The sequence below is a fragment of the Pinus tabuliformis genome, chromosome 5_2, assembly GCF_031772625.1.
Source record: "Pinus tabuliformis cultivar Carrire ecotype Pingquan chromosome 5_2, CPIR1, whole genome shotgun sequence".
NCBI classification, from domain to species: Eukaryota; Viridiplantae; Streptophyta; class Pinopsida; order Pinales; family Pinaceae; genus Pinus; species Pinus tabuliformis.
The window spans coordinates 1,131,026,482-1,131,053,665 of NC_142306.1; positions in this window are offsets into that span (position 1 = coordinate 1,131,026,482).

The window sequence follows — 27,184 nt, forward strand, 5'->3', positions numbered from 1 at the left end:
AGAGCCCGTCCCTACTGATATCCATCAAACCTCCATATACGCAACTGTCTTCGCACAAACCAATATATGTACGCGGATCCTCCTCAGGAAACTAGCGTAAACCCATTTTTCTCTGAAACAGACAAATTTTAACAACAAGATCATGCAACAACTACTCCCAGCTTCTATCTGAGGTATTCAAAAGTTTCCCTGGGCAGTGGTTTGGTGAGAATATCAGCAACTTGTTCCTTAGAAGGAACATACTCCAATTTGACCTTTTGTTCCAACACTTGTTCCCGAAGAAAGTGATACTTGATCGGTATGTGCTTGGTCTTTGAATGCATGACTGGGTTCTTTGAAATGCTGATTGCACTTGTATTATCACATAAGATGGAGATAGGTGGTGCACAAGTGATTTGAATATCATGTAAAGTTTGCATCATCCAAAGGAGTTGAGTGCAACAAGATGTAGTAGCCACATATTCTGCTTCAGCTGTAGATAAAGCAATCGAACTTTGTTTCTTGCTGAACCAAGATACTAATCTGGAACCCATGAAGAATGCACCCCCACTAGTGCTTTTCCTGTCATCCAAGCTTCCGGCCCAATCTGCATTTGTATAAGCATGAAGTGTGAGATCTGTATCTCTCGGATACCATAAGCCATAGTTTTGAGTTCCTTGAAGATACTTGAAAATTCTCTTCACTGCCTGAAGATGAGTTTCCTTTAGATTTGCCTGAAATCTTCCAACTATTCCCACTGCATTCATGATGTCTGGTCGGGTACCTGTCAAATAAAGTAGACTTCCAATCATGGATCTATAGATTGGTGTTGTGTTGTACAACAACCCCCCATTTCATAAAATTTTTACTTTCAAAACTATAATATCGAATGGGTCCCTTTTAGATTAAATTGATATCAACTTATCATTCCTCAAAAGGTCTGAAAAGAAATAAAACATTATAAAACCTTTTGAGACAATATATAATTGACCTTATAATAAAAAATGAATAATTCTTTATTATTGCAATAAAGCGATCGCAAGATCGCATATTGCAATAACAAAGGATGCATAACAAAAGGCCCATTGGTTTTCCCAGATGCGACAAGCGCGAATAACTATCGGATATCGGGAAGGCGAGCGATCATAACGAAATGCCCCTCTCTTTGCTCCGATGCGATATCGCTATCGGTGATCAGGGAATGTAACATGCATGCAATTAAAAGCCCTCTTCTAAAAAACTCCCGACGCGAATTGGAAATATCGCTATCGGTGTTCGGGGATTCCGAAAGGACACCATTATAACAACTTAAGCATTCCTCTGATCGTCGATTGCGATAAAGCTAGGTGCAACCTTCAAAAAGGATCGATAAGGCCTGAATATATTGTGTTGAATTATTATTAAAGGCCTTTCTCTTCCCGATAGTGATTCACTTACGCCCAACTGCCAAAACATCAAAGCCACGCTTAAATGAATTATTCGGCCAATAAACGATATGATGAGCATTTAAATGAATGACAGGTTTAAACGGCCATTTAATGGAGCAGTAATGCCAAAATCTCTTCAGAGATTGTATCCGCGGCCACCTTATGTTGATCCTCCATTATTCATTGATTAATATACCTCATTCATATTTGGTTTGTGCCACCTATTCTCCGCATTCCGTTCATTTTATCTCATGTGCAGAGCTCCTCCGAAGCAGCAAATTCAGGCCAAATGGGGAAGAAGTCTAAGAAATCTGGAACAGCTTCAGCTTCCGCAGTAACAGGACAACACACTGTCGATCTGGGACCAAGTAAAAAGGGATTAATCTCGAAAACCACATGTCTTGGTCTCGGTAAAACTACTTGGCAGAGCATCTATAATCTGGTTGAGGCTGAAGAGCCTCAGGAAACATCAGTACAAGCTACAGCAGACCCGACCCGGAAGTCTGATGCAACCCTAAAGGATTTGGCCGATTCTTACCTACATCGGATAGCGGCTCGAGAGAAAATTCTTCCATACACAAATGTGGTAAGATGGGCAATTGAGGAAATCCCAATTACAAATAGAACATTTTGCACTATCGATGGGAGAGTGTTCAGTGCGTTTCAACCCGATGATTTGAGACAAATGTACCATTTTCCCACACCAGAGAAGAAGTATAACAAAGCGTTTCTCGAGAAGTTCAGAGATGAAAATGAAATTGAATCAGCACCTATACGGGATTGGAGACAAAACCCAGTGAAACACAAGAATGAGTCCACGGGTAAGTACTCTGTCGATTCCTTGTGTTCTCCTTATTGTTATGCCAGAGTGATGATGTGTAGGATTTGGGGGTTGCATGATTCCTCAAACTTTACTATAGAGATGGTACCTTTAATGGAAGCAGCATGCAATAGCGAAATAATGGATTGAGGGAATATATTATCTAATAAGTTAGCAACAGCTATTCTTGAATTCAGAAACAAATCCCGCGTTACTGAAAGGTTCATTCCTCCATTTTACTTTAGTGCCTACATCTTAGATACTCTCTGTTTTTGTGAGCTACCTATACCAATAGGTTTCATATTTCATGATTGGCTATGAAAAGGACCAAATATGCTCTGCTTTGATGATTCAAAGATCACATATTTCCAAGAGCATCCAATCTGTGCTTATAGCTTGGTATGGACTTGAATTTTGATGAATGGTCCAACAGTCTAATCTGGATCATGTCATGTTTTAAATTTTCAGTTGTAGAATAGAGAAAGCAGTCTGTCCAAACTGTTTAATCTTGGCATACAAGTAGTTTAGGTAGAGAAAAAAGGCTCCCAACAGCTTAATCTGGGACCTTGGAAGAAATAAGGGTAGAAGTAGATAGAAAAACAAAAGAAAAGCCAAAGAAAAGAAAAGGCAAGTAAGGGTCTGCAAGTCCAAGTGCACCCTCCAAGAAGAAATAAAAAATGCTAGGCAAATAGATGGGTAGGCAGTTGGGGTTGCAGAAGGGCCATTTCTTATCAGTTGCATGTGTGCTAACTTTGTTTACCAAAGCAAAATCAATGAATTGAGAAGGTGTCATTCTTCATCAAGTTGCAGCAAGAAGGAAGCATGTCTGACGTCCCTTCCTCCCCTTTCCATTTCATTCCTAACACTCCCTCATCAGCTGAGATTCATGGAAGAGATTATGGTTTCATGGTGGTTCTTAATCTCTTAGAAGCCACATTTCTTGTCTAAACTCTTTTCATTTTGATCTACTCCCTAAACTAAGTAAGTTTCAAATAAACCTAGTGATTTTCCCCCCTAATTCACATCTTCCCCCCATATTAACTCTAACTTTACTATGTAAATCCCCTATATTACCTTTCCCCTACTAGTATTAACACCATGGTGTATAAACCCCAAATTTTGTATAAATATCCCTCCCCTTGGCATTATAGCCATATGTTCTCTAAAAAGGAATCAAAATGACATCTGGTCACTTTGATGAACCTATACCTCATCTCTCTCCCTTGTTTCAAATCATTCCACTCATTAAACCTTCATTTGCAAAGAAAAACCCTATAAAAACCCCTCCTACCCATAACCCCTTCGTAATTATGGAAAAACCCAAAAAACCCACCTTTGCCGCTTAACCAAAGTTGGCGCATATATGTGATTTTCCAAAATACATTGAAAACCTTACAAAACCCATACCCTAAGTTTTTCCGCGGGGCGCTTCTTTCAAAAACAAATAATAAATTATACTCCGCCCACGTCCGTATCGACCGATCACATCGCCCTCCTGTCCACCATCAGATCGGACCCGTGGGATCCGACGGCCCTCATTGATATCGGAGCGGCCCCCACGACAGACGATTAGCGCCCGAGAAAATGATGAAGGGATACGTCATGGCGCGGCCACGCGTCACCCTCTCGGGTCTCTCGGAGCGGCTTCTGACAAAACCAGGGTCGTATCGTAACCGCTCCGAGAAACCGTAACCGCTCCGAGAAACCATAACCGCTAGGGCGCTTACCACCTGGTTTGCTGGTCCCACGTCATCGCCACCCTGCCATCGCATCAGCACTTTTGTCCGCCCCTGTGCCAACGTGTCTGCCACCGCATCATCCCTGTGGACCAATCCTAGCTCGCCACGTCACTTGATGACGTCATGCTGACGTCATCCGGCCCTGACCCCACTTATGACGTCATGCTGACGTCATCATAAAAACGCGCCAAAATTTCCAAAAACCAATATTATAGCCAAAATTTCGCGTTTTTTGCACTTTTCTACAAAAAACGACTGTTGCTCCTGCATGCAATTTCCACATCCAACCGTGCACCTTTGCCGAAACCAACTCGGAGACGTCCAGCGCGCCATTTCCACAGTCATCCGTGACCATCGCTCGCTCTTTACCAGGTATTCTCCATTAAAAACCTTCATGTGCGTACTCTGCCTGTGAATTCCATCGAAAGAGCTTAAGCGACATAAAACTCTCAAAATTCACCGGTGAAATTTTGGTGCCTAGCCCCATTTACCACTGCAAGCTCGAAAACCACCAGCTGAGCCCAGATTTCCCGAGTTCTTATCAAAACTGTAAACTGCTCACGCAATCGTGAGATAGTTGGTCAATCCATCAAAAACCTGCCACAGAAGACAAAGTGAGACCAGACATTGGTCTTATTCATAATTCAAACAATATTTAAATTGTTGTGTGCCCACTTCACCCTCTGGTCCCTAAAATTCACACTTTCATTGCAAGTAATCACCTCTGTGTTGTTCTACCTACTTCAGCCAGTTCACCTGCAAGACAGAAGCTTAATAGACCATGGAAACTCCAATTGCACTGAACATCAAGCCTCTCAATGCCCCTCATAGGGAGTTGGAATGGAAAGCTTTGGGAGATATGGATTATCAAATGTTGGATTGGTTTCCATTAGGCTCCAAATATAATATTCAGATGCTAAATGAGTTGAAAGCCCAACACCTTGGTGGAGCTGATATCCTAGGGATTTGGGACTCAAACTTGCCCATCTACAACCTCCCCCAGGTAAATTCTATGCCTGAATTGATCCACAGATGCCAGGAGTGCTATGATCCATGCCAAAGAGCTGTCCTCAGCCCTACAGGTTCAATTCTGTTCCATATCACCCCAGAGAGCATAAATGAGATGCTGCATTTCCACACTGCAAAACCATTGACCCCCCTCTACATGCAGAACTTGATAAAGAAGGGGAATAAGTTGTCAAATGACCAGATCATCAAAATCAACCAGCTGTTTGTACAACCAGGCTCTGAAGCCATCAGAACTCCTCCTATTGGATATGCTTACTTGAATGAATTGGGCAGAATGCTAGTGGATTTGATCAGCTATGTCCTAGGGTTCAAGGGAATGGAGGATGTGGATGAAATTATAATGGCAACGCTGTCTATATTCTCTCCTGGAAAGCCTCCAGCTATACATTATGACTATGCCACATATATTGCAGATAGGATCCATGACCAGCTGATGAATCTGCAAAGGGAAAGACTGTTCAGATATACTTCCTACATTTATCATCTATTCTTGTTTAATCAACCAGGCAGCTTCCTCATTCCCCTGAAACAAGTTAATGCCCAGGGGAATCCAAGGTCAGTTGTGTTTTGGACCTCTGTTTTTCATTGCACCTCTGTGTCACCATACACATACTGTGAGTTCATAGACTTATTCATACATCCAGCTATGACCTTATTGTATGGTGTTCCTCCTCCAAGGTTAACTGATGACATGAGGAGAATTATCCATCTAAACAAAACCTACAGCATTGGTAATTGGTATCTTTACCAAGACCACACAGTCATCAGAGTATATGGCTGTGAGTTGAAGCCCTTTAGGCTGCCAAGGTATGTCCCCATGAGGCTTTTTGCCCTAGAATACTTCAGGCAATTTGGGAATGCCGACTACCTCCACTTCCAAAGTAAGAACAAGAAGGCACAGTTGAAGGTAAGGAGCCAGCTGGGCCCTTTCCTATATAACAAAAAAGAGGAAGGATGGAAAGAGGCAAACAGTATCCTAGAGGCCCTCAAACTGCAAACTAGCTTTGAGTGGATACCCTATGACCCCAATCATTTTGTTTCCCTCAGGAGAATAAGATACAAATTGGGTACCTATTCACATGTGAGGCAGCCTGAGATTGAGCAGTATGCCAATGCATTGAGTTCGGAAGAGGGCAACCTAGAAGAGGAAATCACTAGTGAAGAGCTGCTAGAAAGAGAGGCCAGAAATATTCAAAAGGAAACTGACTTAGAAACTTGTGGACAGGTCCCTCTCTCATACAAAAGACAACTTGGAGCAGCTGCCTCATCCTCAACAACACATCAGCAAGCTGCCGTGAATACTCCACAGACAGCCAACAAAGGCAAAGAAAAGTAGGTGGAACAGCCACCTCCTATGACTGAAGAGCAAATGGAAACCCTAGTGCAGCAACAAGAAGAAATGGAGCAGCAGGGAGAAGGGCAGCAGCAAGAAGAACAGCAACAACAGGAAGAACAAAGGCAGGAACAGCCTGTCCAGCAAGAGAAAATAGTGGAAGCCCCTAAATCCACCGAACAAACTGTGCCTCCAAGGCAAGAAACTTCAGCTGAGGCATCAATCCTCCAAACTCCACAAAAGGAGGATACAAGCAGGAAAAGGGACAGAGAGACTCCCCTTACAACGTCAGCAAGTCATGGGGAGAAAAGATAGAGAATCAATCCCTTCTCAGAGGAAGAAATGCCAATAGGACAGTCCTTTGGTATACCCAGCAGGGAAGCATCAGCAAGCTCCTTTCAACAGGAGCAGGATAGAGCAATGGGAGGAGAAGTGAGTTCCTCAAATCAGCAAAGGGAAGGTGGACCCAGCATTAAGCAGCAGTTCATCGACATTAAGAGGAGAAATGAGCCCATCAAGATACAGCTGTATAACCATCTGTTGAACATGGCTCCCACCAATCAACAAAGACTCATGTCTGCATATGATGTGCAGGAAGGCAAAATGATCATGAGTCATTTTATGCCAACAGCAGTGCAGCCCCAATCTGCCTCTGACTACTTGAGGACTAACCTGGAAGTCCTTGCCAAGGATATCCACCCAATGGATAAGATCGAACTGCATAAGCAAACGGGTGAGATGGTCTATGCTTCCTTGGCAGACCAAACGTTGGACAACTACAGGCTACAAAATAGCCTTAACAATACAGCCTCTCAGCTAGAGTTGGAGAGAGCATCATCCCAGGCAAAGGACAACAGAATAAGGTCCTTAGAGGACATCATCATAGAGATGGGGCATGATCCCAAAGATATCAAGGGCATACAAGAGATATTAAAATTGAGGGATGCAGACATGGCAGCCTTGAGGAGAAAGATCAAACTCCCAGCCACAATTCACCCTCAAACAGATGATGTTGCCCAGCAAAGACATGATCAACAGGCCACAACCTTGTTGATATCTCTGTATAAGCAGCTAATCCAAACTCAGGAAACGTTGGCAGAATCGGAGGCTGCAAAAACAGCACTATAGGCAGCCTTAAAACAAAGAGAAGAAGGGCAGACCTCTCAGCCTCCTCCTCAAATCATAAACCTTGAGGAAGTTGCCCCAACTACTATTCCTCCCTCCCAACAGACTGATCAAGCTGCACCACCTACTTCAGCACCTCCACCAACAGAGCATGCCCCTAGCTTGGACATGCAAAAGCTAAAAAATGAGATTCAAGCCCTGGAAGCTCAAATGGCAGAGCTGAATGAGACCAGGGATAAATTGGCCAAGGTGAATGACAGATATGATAAATCCAAGCAAGCGGTGGCAGAGAAGGGCAGGGAGGTGAAAGCCCTCAAAGACAGGATAAAAGAGCTAGAAAATGAGCTCAAATTAGATAAAGTTATAGCTGGGCTTAAGGCAATGCTATGGGCCAACATTGGCCAGTCTATTACTGACCAATGGCAGTATATAGAGACAATCCATGAGCAGCTAGAGCTCATCCCAAAAGCACAAGCTGAAATTCACAAGTCAAGGGCTGCTCTAGGCAACATGCCTGAAGTTGCCACCAGGATGATCAATGTGCTGAATAATAGAACAAGTACTCAGCTGGCAAACATGGGAATTCCCAATAGAACTGAGACCATTCAGTTGATCAAAAGGGTTCTCACATTGAGAAATTTGGTGCAGACATTGGAGAGAAGAACCTAGGACATGCAGACCGAGGTGAAAAGGTTCATGGATAAATTCCTGGTGCTGCAAAATAGAGGACTCCCTAGCTTACTGAACAGCGCAGGGAGACTGCTCATTCATGAGCAGTATGCCAAAAGAGTGAATGCATTTGCCACAAATGAAATCAATGAGAAGCCCAGCAACTCAGAAGAAACAGGGCCAACTACAAGACAGACTATCTACAACAAGGTAGAAAGTCTATTTTTTATAATGAATGAGATCAATCACCTGTTTGAGGTGGCTCCCAATTTTTACAAGTATACAGAGGCAGAGGAGACTATGGATGCAATTCTTAGGCATCAACTCCCTACACAAGACTGGTGGACAAATACAATACAGAAAATTTTATAGACAGTGAGTCATTCACCAAATTTTGTTTTTAAAATATGAATTATTATATAAAGCACAGTGTAACAAAATCAGCATGCATTAAGGATTAGAGCTGAGCCAACTCAGCAAAAATTTCGGCCAACGAAGCAAAAGTAGGAAACCACAGGTGGCAGAGCCGAGAAAATACAGCGCAACAAACCTAAAGGCACATTTTCCAGCATTAAAGCAAAGCGGTTCAACCGACTCACTAACCTCCAAGGGTCAAAATATCCTCTGACAGACTTAAAGAGCAGTTATGCTGCATTCAAAGCTGTAATAACTTCTTTTCTACTTTCTGTACGAAGTAATGAAGATATTTTCTCTCTCAGATGACTCAGTGCCTGAGATATTTTGTACAAGCATTCCTATAAAGTCCCCTTCGCATGAGTTTGCAAGGGTTGTTGTTGATTTCTCCTGAAGAAGTTCTTATGCTGTAATCCTTTCAGAAGTTTAATAAAGAAAGTGATGGAATTTCTCGGATTTCTGAAATGTTGAATGCGTTCTGGTGTCTGTCGAAAACTGCTGGATTCCTGTGTATTACACAATACAATAAGTCTCTGTAACTCTCTATGTTATGTATTTTTGATTTGTTAAAATCCATATATGTTTCCTATTTCTGAATATTTAGCAACAAGGAAAAAGAATAACTTTCAGGATTTATTCAAGAAATACCCTGAGTTCAATCTGTGTTGTTAATAAATGTTTTCTTCAGCTGTAATCTTGATAAATGTAACTCTTAATTGCTGCACTTTCAGAATACATCTTTCACAATGACCTTTGTCTCAGGAATTCAAGTTTGCTCCTGTGCAAAGTGTTTCACTTTCACATCACCAGCTTAATAGAGAATTCTTAATTGCTTTCTGTTGGCTGACATGCCTCACCATTCAAGTTAAATTTGTTTATCTGAGATACACAATCGGCCCTGCAGTTTGAACAACACCAATCCTGCATTTCAAAGCATTTCACAACTCCAGACTCCATTGCCCAATGATATATTACTCTCTAAACAATACATCTTAAGACCTGAAAGAAATCCTTCAACCAAAACATAAACCAAAACCTGAGCATAATACCTAGCCTAAAACACCATCATAACAGAGACAAATCATAAAGAGAGAGCCCTCTCTGATTACAGTTTGGCTAGAAACTGTGATCCAAAGATTGGTCAGTGGTTACCCCGGCCGTATTCCCTTGGGAGTCATAGGGAACAACCTGGGTGATAACATAATTGGCGACTCCACTGGGGACTGCCTGAGATTTTTCAATTACTATATATCTTCCATAGCTACTATCAAGCCTGAAATCAGTCAAGAGGCCTTTAATCTGTTTCTGTATCGCATTAACAGCTTTAGGGAAGAGCTTTTTAGGGAATCTTCATCTTAGTTTTGAAAAATATATAGCTATTCCACCAAATCTTCATCCAGTCCTTGCAGATATAAAAACTTCCTGTAAAATCCTTAAAAACAGTTAGAAACTGGCTCCTAAGAAAAATCCACGGCACACTAGGGCAAATCCTGACCCTAATCCACCCATCATTGTTGATAATCCAAATACCATCCCTAGAAACATCAGGAGGCAGCAAAGGCAGGAGCAGCCTGCTGATTTAACCTCGGACTTAGATCAACCCAGCCTCATCCCTACTCCATGCAAGGTCCTGTTCCGGTCTACCCCTAGTTCCCCTAGTTCACCATCCACATCTCAAAGTCCTCCTCTCACATCTTCATCCACTGCACATATCCCCTTGACCAACACTCTAGGTTCACCCCTACTTATTACCACTGTGGTACCCACTATTCCTATTATCCCAGCTGCCCCTGTTAATCCTCTAAATCCTGTAAATATGGCTAACAGATATGCACCCTTGCAGATACCAGCTAATGCTGCAGCTCTACCCCAAGATTACCAAACCAAAATCTCATATTTTGACTCCAATGGCCCTCTGACAGCTGTCCAGCATGCTAAGAGGATGCAAGACCATTTTGAGACTTATGAAATAGATGATGATAGTGTCAGAATGAGGATGTTTGTTCAAAGCCTAACTGGGGATGTTAGAACTTGGTTCAGATCCCTGAATGCAAATTCCATCACAACTTCTGATGAACTGTATCAAGCCTTTACTAGTAGATGGGAAAAGAAGAAAGATCCTCTGCACATACTTGGGGAATATGACACTGTCAAGAGAGGTCCCCAAGAGACTGTTTTGGAGTATTGTGCAAGATTTAACAATGTATATAATGCAATTCCACAAAATTTAAGACCTCCTCCCGATTTAGCCTTGTACAAATTCCCTGATGGTTTTGACCCTGACATGGCCTATCAGTTGAAGGAAAGAGATCCTCAGTCCCTTGCAGAGGCCCAAAGGGTTGCTGTCATAGTGGAAGCCAACCTTATTGCCAAAAGAAACAGGGCAAGGTTGGAAAAGAGGACTGCTTTCAAAGAGGAACCCTCTGCTTTTGATCAAAAGCTAGATGCAATTCTCAGTGGAATGAAAAGATTAGGAGATAGAGTGGAATCGGTTGAAAGAAAGTCAGCATGGGAACCACCACAAAACAACCCTCCTAGGAATCCAAATTTTAGGAGAAATCAAAACCCAGGTATTGGCAAGCCCAGTGCTGACCAAGACATAAGACCCCCTTTCCAAGAAAATTATGCAGAAACTTCCACATCAATGGAGCCCAATGAAGATCCTGAAATTAATTTAATGGGTCTAGATGATGAAAGTCAAGTTTTCTTAACATAAGAATATCATGAGGATGATGAAATCAAACTGTTCCAAACTAAATCAGGTGAATCCTTTGACTTCAAACAAGGCTATGACACTGCTGTTTATGAAGTCCATAAACAATACAAGCTGAGGAGTAGAACTGTGAATGTTAACCAGCCTGAAAAGAAAAAGGATAATCAGCAGCCTGAAAGAGTCATAGTCACAGAACCTAATGACAAAATAAATTCACATACAGAAGAAGTGATTGTTGAGGAGATCACTGAACCACTGTCCTTAAAACAACAGCCTATGGTCACTCCCCCTTCTCATCCTTATTCAACTATTTCTCCTCAAGAGATGAGTAAAAAGGATAAGTCCCAAAGTCAAGATAAAAATCAAGAAGAAGATTTAATGAACAAGGAAAGGACTGTCACCTATAACCCCAAAACCCAATCTGAAAAACCTTTTGACCTAGAAACTGAAATTGGTAAACTAAAGATAGTTGTTCCTCTTTTAGAACTAGCCAAGCATGACATCTATAAGCTACAGATCAAAAAGTCCCTTCAACTCACTAGCAACAAAGATGATGTCAATGTGCTGGATGACACCCCAGAACTCCTGTTTGGCCCAGAAGTGGATGGAAAAAAGGTAGTCGCAGGGGTATTACCTTTCTATGTCAGTTTACATATTCATGATAAAATATTACATAATGCAATGTTTGACTCAGGTGCCTCTCACAATCTCATGCCAAAAGCAGTCATGGAGAGATTGAATCTAGACATAACAAGACCATACAAGGACCTGTTTTCCTTTGACTCCAGCCAAGTCAAGTGTCTAGGTCTCATAAAAGATTTATGTGTATCTCTGGTTCAATACCCAAACAAGACAATCCTAATGGATGTGGTAGTTGCTGATATCCCACCTAAGTATGGAATGCTGTTATCAAGATCTTGGGGAGCTAAACTCCAAGGTTCCCTGCAATTAGACATGTCATATGCCACCATCTCTGTTTTTGGGCAACCAAAAAGACTGTACAGAGAAACACTCATGAAGTACATGGTCAGCAGTGAAGAAAAGCCTCAAAACTTTCCCATATATGCTATCCACTCAGACATAGACTCATACATCCTCTTCAATAACACCACAACTCCCTTAAAAGGTAAGGTTGACACCAAGATACTCATACAAGAGGAAGACTCAAATGAAAGTATTACCACCCATGAAACGACAGTCAATCAAACACTAGATACTGCTGTTGTTCTAAATGTCAAGAACACCTAATCAAAAGATGAGACTGTCCTAGAAGACAAGCTAGAGGAAAAACCACAACTGCTACTCACATTGCCAGCCCACGAACAGATCATTAAATCTCCTTCACAACAAGATATTCTATGGTTCCTTGAATTTGATGGCTCAGTCAACAAATTAGGGGCAGGAGCTGGAGTTTGGGTACACAATAAAGAAAATAGTCATGCAGAAGGCAGAGCCTATAGACTGAATTTCAGATGTACTAACAACATGGCAGAATATGAAGCTCTTTTACTAGGCCTCAAGTTAGTAAAGTTCTTACAAGCTGCCAGGGTTTCAATCATGGGTGATTCAGATTTGGTTATCCAACAAGTGAAGGGAAACTTTGTCGCCAATGACAAAAGACTAAGGACTTATAGGTCTGCTGTTGCTGAGGTACTAAACTTTTTCTCTGAATTCCAAATTACTAAAATTCCCAGAACCCACAATCTACATGCTCATAGTTTAGCCACCTTTGCAAGTACCTGCAAACTGCCTTTTGAGCCCCATCATCGTTTTACAACTGAGGTAAAACACAGACCCTCCATTCCAAACAATGTCAATGATTGGCAAGTATTTGAGGATGACAAGCAAATAAACCATTTTTTAACTCTGCAGCAAGAATTTGCAGGGTTAAATATTGACACTGAGACAGCAAGTCAATCACAAATACTTGATACAGCAAGTCAATCACAAATACTTGATGGAGCAAGTCCATCACAAATACAATTTCAACAGATTACTCACCCAATGTCACCTAGAACAGCAAAACAAATGCTGAATCCAACTATTTTCAATATAGACAACATTAAGCAAATTCAATCAATCAATTGTGAGGAGGTGGCCAATGCTGAAACTGAAATCATAGAGTTGAAAGACAATTTTCTACCAACAGGCCTAACTCCCCTAGAAGACATCTTTGACTCAAATGATATTCCCAGAAAACCAAAAATGCAGCCCTTAAATGCAGCCATTGAAGAATGCAACATAGGTACACTTGACAAACCCAAAATAATTAAATTGTCTGCTTCTTTACCTCCCGACCAAAAGCCTAAATACATTGACCTCTTTAAAGAGTTCCAGGATGTCTTTGCATGGAGTTATGAGGACCTAAAATCCTATGACACTTCTGTTATCCAGCATACAATCCCTCTCAAACCTGATCAAAAGCCCTTTAAACAAAAATTGAGGAGAATCAATCCTATGCTTCTCCCAGCAATGGAACAAGAGGTACAGAAAATGTTCAAGGCTGGCATCATAGCACCAATCAGATTCTCTGAATGGATCTCCAACTTAGTCCCTACAAGAAAGAAGACTGGTGAAATTAGGCTGTGTGTGGACCTAAGAAATCTGAACCAAGTATCCCTCAAAGACAACTATCCCTTACCCAAGATGGATCACATTCTCCAAAGAGTGGTAGGGGCCTCAAGGATCTCATTACTGGATGGATTTTCAGGCTTCAATCAAATCTTGGTGCACCCTGATGACCAAGACAAAACTGCATTTACAACCCCATGGGGAACTTTCAAATATGTAAAGATGCCTTTTGGATTGAAAAATGCAGGGGCAACTTTTCAAAGAGCAATGGATATTGCCTTTGCCAAGGAGATTCATGACTTTTTAGTCATTTACTTAGATGACCTTACACCTTTCTCAAAATCAGACCAAGAACATATAAAACATTTGAGACAGATCTTCCTAAAATGCAGAAAATATGGAATTTCCTTAAATCCCAAGAAGTCCCTGTTTGGTTTAGAGGAAGGTAAGCTTTTGGGCCACATCATTTCTAAAGATGGCATTAGAATTGACCCAGATAGGATACAGGCTATCCTACAAATGCCCCACCCAAGAAATGTCAAAGAGTTGCAAGGATTCTTGGGAAAAATCAATTTCTTGAGAAGGTTTATCCCAAACTTAGCAGAACTAATCAGATTATTAAATAACATGCTAAAAAAGGATTCAAAAGTCAAGTGGACTGTTGAAGCCAAACAGGCCTTTGAAGGTATAAAACTGGCCCTTACCCAAACACCAGTGCTGACCAATCCTCAATTTGACAGGGACTTTATCATTTTCTCTTTTGCCTCTGAGCATACTATTGCTGCTGTTTTACTGCAAAAAGATGACCAAGGAAATGAGAAGCCAATTGCTTTCTTTAGCAAAGCTCTTAGAGATGCACCTTTAAAGTATCAAATCATGGAAAAGCAAGCTTATGCTTTAGTCAAAGCCATTAAAAACTTTAGGATTTACATCCTTTATTCCCATGTTATAGCATATGTGCCAAGTCCTATTGTCAAAGACATTCTCACCCAAGAAAATTTAGAAGGCAGAAGAGGAAAATGGATTGCCAATATCTTGGAATTTGACATTGAGATAAAACCTACAAAACTAATAAAAGGGCAAGGCTTGGCCAAATTAATGACAGAAACAAATTTCCAAGCCTTAGACATTAACAAGCTGGACAGTGAACCGGAGTTGGCGACTCCAAAGATCAATGTAGCCTTTGAACAATCCCCCTGGTATTCTGATATCTGTTATGTATTACAAAACCTATGTGCTCCCCCAGGACTATCCAGAACTAAGTGTAGATTCTTAAAAATGAAAACCTCAAGATTTTGTGTGATGGATGGCAATCTGCTTTGGAAAAATCATGAAGGTATATTGCTGCACTGTTTAATTGAAAATGAAACTGACAATATCATAAAAGAATTTCATGCAGGTGACTGTGGTGGACACTTGTACTGGAAGTCCACTGTGGATAAAATACTAAGGGCTGGGTACTACTGGCCCACCATGTTCTCTGATGTCAAGAAATTCACCACCTCATGTCATAAATGTCAAGTGTTTGAGGGAAAGAGACAGTTGCTGCCACTTCCCTTAAGGCCTATTGCAACAGAAAGACCTTTTCAGCAATGGGGCTTGGACTTCATTGGGGAAATTCATCCCTCATCTTCAGGCCAACACAGATGGATTTTAACAGCAACAGACTACTTCACTAAGTGGATTGAAGCTGCCCCATGCAGACAAGCAAATGATTCTACTATCATTCAGTTCTTGGAGAACAACATATTGGCTAGATTTGGCTGTCCTGACAAAATAATAACAGACAATGCTGCTGCTTTCAGATCCAAGAAAATGGTGAACTTCTGCCATAAATTTCACATCACCTTGGGCCATTCTACTGCATACTATCCCCAAGGTAATGGCCTTGCTGAGTCATCAAATAAAAGTCTGGTAAACATCATAAAGAAAGTGCTAGAAGAGAACAAAAAGAATTGGCATAAGAAACTTGTGAATGCCCTGTGGGCAGATAGACTAACAACCAAAAGATCAATTGGGACCAGCCCATATGAGTTGGTTTATGGATTAGAGGCCAAATTCCCCTCATCACTAGGAGTGCCTGTTATGAAGCTTCTTCAAGAAAGCCAAGCTGAACCAAATGATATGCAAATAAGAATCAATCAAATCATATGTCTGCAGCAAACCAGAGATCAAGTTTTCAGCAGAGTTCAAGTGTTACAAGAAAAGCTAAAGAAAGCCTTTGACAGAAGGACCAAGGCAGAAGACTTCAACATTGGTGACAAAGTCCTCAAGTGGGATTCAAGAAAGGAGGATAAGGGAAAACATGGAAAATTTGATTCCCTTTGGAGAGGACCATTTGCTGTCCAAGCAGCGCAAGGAAACAATACCTATTTCCTTAAAAGTCTAACTGAAACTGACTTGGATGAAGGTCCTGTGAATGGTAGGATGCTGAAGCACTATTTTGACTACCACCCATAAGTGCACCCTGAGTTTTCCCTTGTACATATCCAGATGTATATATTATTTTCTGTCAACATGTAAATATGAAATTTCTCAAAGTTTTCTTAAAACTTCCAGCAAAAGGTAAATAGAATCAGAGGTCTACCAAGAAGATAAGCACGCAATTTTGGCATTTCAAAGCAGCAAACTTCAAGATTGGCAAAAGCAGTCAAGGATCAAGGCAATCTGACCTGCTGTTCTTGGTCTTTAAAATGAAACACCATCCCCATGTGGAGCCACTGTTAGCTACCTATACCAATAGGTTTCATATTTCATGATTGGCTATGAAAAGGACCAAATATGCTCTGCTTTGATGATTCAAAGATCACATATTTCCAAGAGCATCCAATCTGTGCTTATAGCTTGGTATGGACTTGAATTTTGATGAATGGTCCAACAGTCTAATCTGGATCATGTCATGTTTTAAATTTTCAGTTGTAGAATAGAGAAAGCAGTCTGTCCAAACTGTTTAATCTTGGCAGACAAGTAGTTTAGGTAGAGAAAAAAGGCTCCCAACAGCTTAATCTGGGACCTTGGAAGAAATAAGGGTAGAAGCATATAGAAAAACAAAAGAAAAGCCAAAGAAAAGAAAAGACAAGTAAGGGTCTGCAAGTCCAAGTGCACCCTCCAAGAAGAAATAAAAAATGCTAGGCAAATAGATGGGTAGGCAGTTGGGGTTGCAGAAGGGCCATTTCTTATCAGTTTCATGTGTGCTAACTTTGTTTACCAAAGCAAAATCAATGAATTGAGAAGGTGTCATTCTTCATCAAGTTGCAGCAAGCAGGAAGCATGTCTGACCTCCCTTCCTCCCCTTTCCATTTCATTCCTAACACTCCCTCATCAGCTGAGATTCATGGAAGAGATTATGGTTTCATGGTGGTTCTTAATCTCTTAGAAGCCACATTTCTTGTCTAAACTCTTTTCATTTTGATCTACTCCCTAAACTAAGTAAGTTTCAAATAAACCTAGTGATTTTCCCCCCTCATTCACATCTTCCCCCCATATTAACTCTAACTTTACTATGTAAATCCCCTATATTACCTTTTCCCTACTAGTATTAACACCATGGTGTATAAACCCCAAATTTTGTATAAATATCCCTCCCCTTGGCATTATAGCCATATGTTCTCTAAAAAGGAATCAAAATGACATCTGGTCACTTTGATGAACCTATACCTCATCTCTCTCCCTTGTTTCAAATCATTCCACTCATTAAACCTTCATTTGCAAAGAAAAACCCTATAAAAACCCCTCCTACCCATAACCCCTTCGTAATTATGGAAAAACCCAAAAAACCCACCTTTGCCGCTTAACCAAAGTTGGCGCATATATGTGATTTTCCAAAATACATTGAAAACCTTACAAAACCCATACCCTAAGGTTTTCCGCCAGGCGCTGCTTTCAAAAACAAATAATAAATTATACTCCGCCCGTGTCCGTATCCACCGATCACATCGCCCTCCCGTCCACCGTCGGATCGGACCCGTGGGATCCGACGGCCCTCATTGATATCAGAGCGGCCCCCACGACAGACGATTAGCGCCCGAGAAAATGACGAAGGCATACGTCATGGCGCGGCCACGCGTCACCCTCTCGGGTCTCTCGGAGCGGCTTCTGACAAAACTAGGGCCGTATCGTAACTGCTCCGAGAAACCGTAACCGCTCCGAGAAACCATAACTGCTATGGCACTTAACCGTAACCGCTAGGGCGCTTACCACCCGGTTTGCTGGTCCCACGTCATCGCCACCCTGCCATCACATCAGCACTTTTGTCCGCCCCTGTGCCAACGTGTCTGCCACCGCATCATCCCTGTGGACCAATCTTAGCTCGCCACGTCACCTGATGACGTCATGCTGACGTCATCCGGCCCTGACCCCACTTATGACGTCATACTGACGTCATCATAAAAACGCGCCAAAATTTCCAAAAACCAATATTATAGCCAAAATTTCGCGTTTTTTGCACTTTTCTACAAAAAACGACTGTTGCTCCTGCATGCAATTTCCACGTCCAACCGTGCACCTTTGCCGAAACCAACTCGGAGACGTCCAGCGCGCCATTTCCACAGTCATCCGTGACCATCGCTCGCTCTTTACCAGGTATTCTCCATTAAAAACCTTCATGTGCGTACTCTGCCTGTGAATTCCATTGAAAGAGCTTAAGCGACATAAAACTCTCAAAATTCACCGGTGAAATTTTGGTGCCTAGCCCCATTTACCACTACAAGCTCGAAAACCACCAGCTGAGCCCTGATTTCCCGAGTTCTTATCAAAACTGTAAACTGCTCGTGCAATCGTGAGATAGTTGGTCAATCCATCAAAAACCTGCCACAGAAGACAAAGTGAGACCAGACATTGGTCTTATTCATAATTCAAACAGTATTTAAATTGCTGTGTGCCCACTTCACCCTCTAGTCCCTGAAATTCACACTTTCATTGCAAGTAATCACCTCTGTGTTGTTCTACCTACTTCAGCCAGTTCACCTGCAAGACAGAAGCTTAATAGACCATGGAAACTCCAATTGCACTGAACATCAAGCCTCTCAATGCCCCTCATAGGGAGTTGGAATGGAAAGCTCTGGGAGATATGGATTATCAAATGTTGGATTGGTTTCCATTAGGCTCCAAATACAATATTCAGATGCTAAATGAGTTGAAAGCCCAGCACCTTAGTGGAGCTGATATCCTAGGGATTTGGGACTCAAACTTGCCCATCTACAACCTCCCCCAGGTAAATTCTATGCCTGAATTGATCCACAGATGCCAGGAGTGCTATGATCCATGCCAAAGAGCTGTCCTCAGCCCTACAGGCTCAATTCTGTTCCATATCACCCCAGAGAGCATAAATGAGATGCTGCATTTCCACACTGCAAAACCATTGACCCCCCTCTACATGCAGAACTTGATAAAGAAGGGGAATAAGTTGTCAAATGACCAGATCATCAAAATCAACCAGCTGTTTGTACAACCAGGCTCTGAAGCCATCAGAACTCCTCCTATTGGATATGCTTACTTGAATGAATTGGGCAGAATGCTAGTGGATTTGATCAGCTATGTCCTAGGGTTCAAGGGAATGGAGGATGTGGATGAAATTATAATGGCAATGTTGTCTATATTCTCTCCTGGAAAGCCTCCAGCTGTACATTATGACTATGCCACATATATTGCAGATAGGATCCATGACCAGCTGATGAATCTGCAAAGGGAAAGACTGTTCAGATATACTTCCTACATTTATCATCTATTCTTGTTTAATCAACCAGGCAGCTTCCCCATTCCCCTGAAACAAGTTAATGCCCAGGGGAATCCAAGGTCAGTTGTGTTTTGGACCTTTGTTTTTCATTGCACCTCTGTGTCACCATACACATACTGTGAGTTCATAGACTTATTCATACATCCAGCTATGACCTTATTGTATGGTGTTCCTCCTCCAAGGTTAACTGATGACATGAGGAGAATTCTCCATCTAAACAAAACCTACAGCATTGGTAATTGGTATCTTTACCAAGACCACACAGTCATCAGAGTATATGGCTGTGAGTTGAAGCCCTTTAGGCTGCCAAGGTATGTCCCCATGAGGCTTTTTGCCCTCGAATACATCAGGCAATTTGGGAATGCCGACTACCTCCACTTCCAAAGTAAGAACAAGAAGGCACAGTTGAAGGTAAGGAGCCAACTGGGCCCTTTCCTATATAACAAAAAAGAGGAAGGATGGAAAGAGGCAAACAGTATCCTAGAGGCCCTCAAACTGCAAACTAGCTTTGAGTGGATACCCTATGACCCCAATCATTTTGTTTCCCTCAGGAGAATAAGATACAAATTGGGTACCTATTCACATGTGAGGCAGCCTGAGATTGAGCAGTATGCCAATGCATTGAGTTGGGAAGAGGGCACCCTAGAAGAGGAAATCACTAGTGAAGAGCTGCTAGAAAGAGAGGCCAGAAATATTCAAAAGGAAACTGACTTAGAAACTTGTGGACAGGTCCCTCTCTCATACAAAAGACAACTTGGAGCAGCTGCCTCATCCTCAACAACACATCAGCAAGCTTCCGTGAATACTCCACAGATGGCCAACAAAGGCAAAGAAAAGCAGGTGGAACAGCCACCTCCTATGACTGAAGAGCAAATGGAAACCCTAGTGCAGCAACAAGAAGAAATGGAGCAGCAGGGAGAAGGGCAGCAGCAAGAAGAACATCAACAACAGGAAGAACAAAGGCAGGAACAGCCTGTCCAGCAAGAGCAAACAGTGGAAGCCCCTAAATCCACTAAACAAACTGTGCCTCCAAGGCAAGAAACTTCAGCTGAGTCATCAATCCTCCAAACTCCACAAAAGGAGGATACAAGCAGGAAAAGGGACAGAGAGACTCCCCTTACAACGTCAGCAAGTCATGGGGAGAAAAGACAGAGAATCAATCCCTTCTCAGAGGAAGAAATGCCAATAGGACAGTCCTTTGGTATACCCAGCAGGGAAGCATCAGCAAGCTCCTTTCAACAGGAGCAGGATAGAGCAATGGGAGGAGAAGTGAGTTCCTCAAATCAGCAAAGGGAAGGCGGACCTAGCATTAAGCAACAGTTCATCGACATTAAGAGGAGAAATGAGCCCATCAAGATATAGCTGTATAACCATCTGTTGAACATGGCTCCCACCAATCAACAAAGACTCATGTCTGCATATGATGTGCAGGAAGGCAAAATGATCATGAGTCATTTTATGCCAATAGCAGTGCAGCCCCAATCTGCCTCTGACTACTTGAGGACTAACCTAGAAGTCCTTGCCAAGGATATCCACCCAATGGATAAGATCGAACTGCATAAGCAAACGGGTGAGATGGTCTATGCTTCCTTGGCAGACCAAACATTGGACAACTACAGGCTACAAAATAGCCTTAACAATACAGCCTCTCAGCTAGAGTTGGAGAGAGCATCATCCCAGGCAAAGGACAATAGAATAAGGTCCTTAGAGGACATCATCATAGAGATGGGGCATGATCCCAAAGATATCAAGGGCATACAAGAGATATTAAAATTGAGGGATGCAGACATGGCAGCCTTGAGGAGAAAGATCAAACTCCCAGCCACAATTCACCCTCAAACAGATGATGTTGCCCAGCAAAGACATGATCAACAGGCCACAACCTTGTTGATATCTCTGTATAAGCAGCTAATCCAAACTCAGGAAAAGCTGGGAGAATCGGAGGCTGCAAAAACAGCACTACAGGCAGCCTTAAAACAAAGAGAAGAAGGGCAGACCTCTCAGCCTCCTCCTCAAATCATAAACCTTGAGGAAGCTGCCCCAACTACTGTTCCTCCCCCCCAACAGACTGATCAAGCTGCACCACCTACTTCAGCACCTCGACCAACAGAGCAGGCCCCTAGCTTGGACATGCAAAAGCTAAAAAATGAGATTCAAGCCCTGGAAGCTCAAATGGCAGAGCTGAATGAGACCAGGGATAAATTGGCCAAGGTGAATGACAGATATGATAAATCCAAGCAAGCGGTGGCAGAGAAGGGCAGGGAGGTGAAAGCCCTCAAAGACAGGATAAAAGAGCTAGAAAATGAGCTCAAATTAGATAAAGTTATAGCTGGGCTTAAGGCAATGCTATGGGCCAACATTGGCCAGTCTATTACTGACCAATGGCAGTATATAGAGACAATCCATGAGCAGCTAGAGCTCATCCCAAAAGCACAAGCTGAAATTCACAAGTCAAGGGCTGCTCTAGGCAACATGCCTGAAGTTGCCACCAGGATGATCAATGTGCTGAATAATAGAACAAGTACTCAGCTGGAAAACATGGGAATTCCCAATAGAATTGAGACCATTCAGTTGATCAAAAGGGTTCTCACATTGAGAAATTTGGTGCAGACATTGGAGAGAAGAACCCAGGACATGCAGACCGAGGTGAAAAGGTTCATGGATAAATTCCTGGTGCTGCAAAACAGAGGACTCCCTAGCTTACTGAACAGCGCAGGGAGACTGCTCATTCATGAGTAGTATGCCAAAAGAGTGAATGCATTTGCCACAAATGAAATCAATGAGAAGCCCAGCAACTCAGAAGAAATAGGGCCAGCTACAGGACAGACTATCTACAACAAGGTAGAAAGTCTATTTTTTATAATGAATGAGATCAATCACCTGTTTGAGGTGGCTCCCAATTTTTACAAGTATACAGAGGCAGAGGAGACTATGGATGCAATTCTCAGGCATCAACTCCCTACACAAGACTGGTGGACAAATACAATACAGAAAATTTTATAGACAGTGAGTCATTCACCAAATTTTGTTTTTAAAATATGAATTATTATATAAAGCACAGTGTAACAAAATCAACATGCATTAAGGATTAGAGCTGAGCCAACTCAGCAGAAATTTCGGCCAACGGAGCAAAAGTAGGAAACCACAGGTGGCAGAGCCGAGAAAATACAGCGCAGCAAACTTAAAGGCACATTTTCCAGCATTAAAGCAAAGCGGTTCAACCGACTCACTAACCTCCAAGGGTCAAAATATCCTCTGACAGACTTAAAGAGTAGTTATGCTGCATTCAAAGCTGTAATAACTTCTTTTCTACTTTCTGTACGAAGTAATGAAGATATTTTCTCTCTCAGATGACTCAGTGCCTAAGATATTTTGTACAAGCATTCCTATAAAGTCCCCTCCGCATGAGTTTGCAAGGGTTGTTGTTGATTTCTCCTGAAGAAGTTCTTATGCTGTAATCCTTTCAGAAGTTTAATAAAGAAAGTGATGGAATTTCTCGGATTTCTGAAATGTTGAATGCGTTCTGGTGTCTGTCGAAAACTGCTGGATTCATGTGTATTACACAATACAATAAGTCTCTGTAACTCTCTATGTTATGTATTTTTGATTTGTTAAAATCCATATATGTTTCCTATTTCTGAATATTTAGCAACAAGGAAAAAGAATAACTTTCAGGATTTATTCAAGAAATACCCTGAGTTCAATATGTGTTGTTAATAAATGTTTTCTTCAGCTGTAATCTTGATAAATGTAACTCTTAATTGCTGCACTTTCAGAATACATCTTTCACAGTGACCTTTGTCTTAGGAATTCAAGTTTGCTCCTGTGCAAAGTGTTTCACTTTCACATCACCAGCTTAATAGAGAATTCTTAATTGCTTTCTGTTGGTTGACATGCCTCACCATTCAAGTTAACTTTGTTTATCTGAGATACACAATCGGCCCTGCAGTTTGGACAACACCGATCCTGCATTTCAAAGCATTTCACAACTCCAGACTCCATTGCCCAATGATATATTACTCTCTAAACAATACATCTTAAGACCTGAAAGAAATCCTTCAACCAAAACATAAACCAAAACCCGAGCATAATACCTAGCCTAAAACACCATCATAACAGAGACAAATCATAAAGAGAGAGCCCTCTCTGATTACAGTTTGGCTAGAAACTGTGATCCAAAGATTGGTCAGTGGTTACCCCGGCCGTATTCCCTTGGGAGTCATAGGGAACAACCTAGGTGACAACAGTTTTAACTCCGAATTTCCTGTGCTGGGGTGGAGATGGACTCCACAGGACCCCATGCCCATTCATATCTATCACCAGAAGCTGTGGAAAGCCCACTATAAACACCACCTATATCAAGTTTGCAATGGATTTATGTTACCCATTTACTATGCAATTTTTGACAAACCTGCTCCTAATATTTCCTCACAAGCACAGATTGACTTGACAGCCTTAGAAAACTGGTTCAGAGAAGAAAAATTTACATATGTAAGAGTTTTCGGCAGTCATGCCAGGCCTCATGTCCTCCGCTTGTATATACCCGACAAACTATTGGCTCGAGAGATAGCATATCAGCTTACATCCAAAGGAGCTACACAGACTCTAAGGAATAAAAAGAAGGAGGTCTGGCCTCCTCTTCCTCTAAGGTGTGGCGTTTATGCTTTGCATGACTACAAACATGCAGAGAAAGAAGCAGAAAAGATTAATACACTGAATCTCGCCACTCTTCCTAACAGACGATTTGATCCAAACAAAGTCGTCTATAATGCACTAGAACAGGCAAAACTCACTAAATTTGAACATAAAGAAGATGAGTTTGATGACCTATTCTCCTCGGTCGAGTCATTATTTCAAGTTCAAACGCTAGCTAAAATGAGATATCACGACGACGGGTTAGTCAAATTTAACAAACTTAGAGAGCAGAGGTTGCAAGCTCTGCCTCTAGATTTGTTAGCCACAGCCCCGATGACACAGTCAAGCAAGCCTGAACAACGACTTACCAACGAACCTCCTGCTACATCAGAAATTGCTGGAGAAGTCCAAACAAGAGAGCAGGAGTAACTCCAGAGGAAAGAACAAGAGGAAGCGCAGTGGAAAGAATAAGAGAGGATATGTGAAGAGGAACAGAAAAGGCAGCAGGAGTAGAGCAGCACAGATGTGAATGTCGATGCTCAGATTGGCCCAAAGTTGCTCCAGGAATGGCAGCAATTTGATTCAATCATAAGCAATCTAGAAAGCTCAAAAGAAGCCGATACATCCAAAGCGGCTGATACACAGGATACAGCATCAAAAGAGGTTCCAAGTGAAGGAACCAATGGTCTACCCCCTACTACGGACATAGAAATAAGTCCCAAAGATCCTTCGGATCAAATCATTTTACAAGTGGAGGATATACCTCCATTTGATGTCTTTTACAGCCCAAAGCACAGGGCTGTAGTAAAGCGACAGTGGAAAAGGAGAAGGATTGATCAACCTTCCCTGTTCCCTAGACAAACAGTGACATCCAACGTGGTTTGGAAGGAGTAGTTTGATCCTTCTGATGACCTAACAAAATTGTCCCAAGATGCTGGAGCCTATTTGGCGGCCACCATGGACAAGGCATCGGAAGTGAGTAATTTGTTAAAAGAAAAGGACCAGGTAATCACTTCGCTACAAGCACAGCTATTGGAGGCACAGTAGAAAGCAGAACAATTAGAACAGCAATTGCCCACGCAGCAACAGATAAATAATCAATTGAATAAGCAGTTGCATGAAGAGAAACAAAGGATCGATTCGAATGCAATTCAAAAGCAGAAAGAACTGTCGGAGGAATTAGAAAAATTGAAAGCAATGAATGAACAGATGGTAAAGACAAAAGATGAGCAAATTGCTCAATTATCAGGTCAAATAGAGAATTTCAAGAATCTTCCGCAGCCTGCCAAATTCAGAACTGAAGCACTACAGATTAATAAGGCATTGGTAACAGAAATAAGATTATTATGTCAGAAAATTGCTCAAGTGGAACCCCTGTGTGACATAACAACATCAATAATCGATAAATCAGTCGATGCTAGACAAGACTTAGAGCAGGCCGATGAGACCAGACAAATTTTCTTGATTGGCAGGACACTGATGAGGGACAGGCAGCAAATTTGCCAAAAATCTTAGAATCCCATAAAGAAATCCTATTTATGGAATGGCAGCCCCAGTTAATGAAGGCAAAGAGAGAAGTTTCTAGATGCAAATTAACCATAAGTAATTTGGTTGAATTAATTAATGATACTCTCTATTTATCTAATATGATCTCTCAATGTACACCAAGTAAATTACTATCGGCTAAAACATTGGAGAAATCATATTATCAAGAGCTGAGAAAGAATGGGAGATTGATCACAGGTATTAACAGTTTGACTTGGGACACCTATTGGTTGTTCCTAGTAAAACCATACAGCCAGAGAGCCACCCTCAAGTGCCTAACAGATGCAATCGGGTTTATCATTCCCGATATACAAGATACCACCTATGCTGCTCAACTCAATTCTCGTCTCAGCCACCCTCAAGAAGTGGAACCAATGCTAGCGATATGCCAACTCAGGTCAAAAGGCAAACAACCAGAGTGATGAATCATGCTGCCGACTGCCAGATTGCTATGGGGGAGATATTCAATATCAAGTTGTACCAATTTAGTAGCAGTTTAATTTTGTAGTTAGTTAGTTTAATTAAGTATTTATAGACCCTTTCAATGCATTGGAAAGGGTTGTAAGTTTTTGTATATGACTTAAACCTGAAGTTGCACTACTGTACTTCAGGTATATTTTTTTATAAAGACTGGGCCAATTATTCCAATTTTGATAACGAAGCTTTTATGTGGATGTGCACTACTGCCTTTATTTAAAAGTATTTCTGAGTCGGAAGAAGGAATTCGAATTGCGATTGATGTTGGGAATGATTTGCAGCTCATATGGTACTACTATCTATGTCTGAATTCATTCTTTTTATGTGAATTGTTATTTGATCATTTTTGCTATTATTGAATATATGCATGTGCTTTAACAACATTCTTTATACTTTCCACTATTGGATGTTTACAGCATGCTTTTCCTCTAATCATACATGTATCAGTAATATAAAAAGATAAGTGTAACAATGTTTTATTAATTACTTTGTTCAACTATTTGAACAAAGCAATTATTATATGAATGAATGTCCGTGTTTATTAAATAGAGTCACCTGTATGCCTATTGATGAACAGAGATCATCAAACGTTGCACTTAAGAATAAAAGCTTCCCGGGATAGAATGGTCATTTGTATTTTCGCTTTTAGATTAAGTCATCCATTCATTATCACTTATTAGAAAACCAATCACTCATCCATCCCTTTTCATTCATTACTGGGAAACGGGTCCCATTATATCCAGTCGCAGCATCATCCCAAATGGAAAAGGAGCTGTATTAAGGTCCGGACCGGGTGGTTATCCCCCGATGTTGATGCAACGATTTTCGAGGCATCAACACTTTTGGCGCTAGAAGGAGGGCCGAACTGTGAATGGTGAGCAAACTCAAATCTACAGACCATTCTAAGAGTAAATCTCCCTCCACATCACCTCGTACTTCCCAATTGCATGTTGGTTCTCCAGTATCCAAGCGAG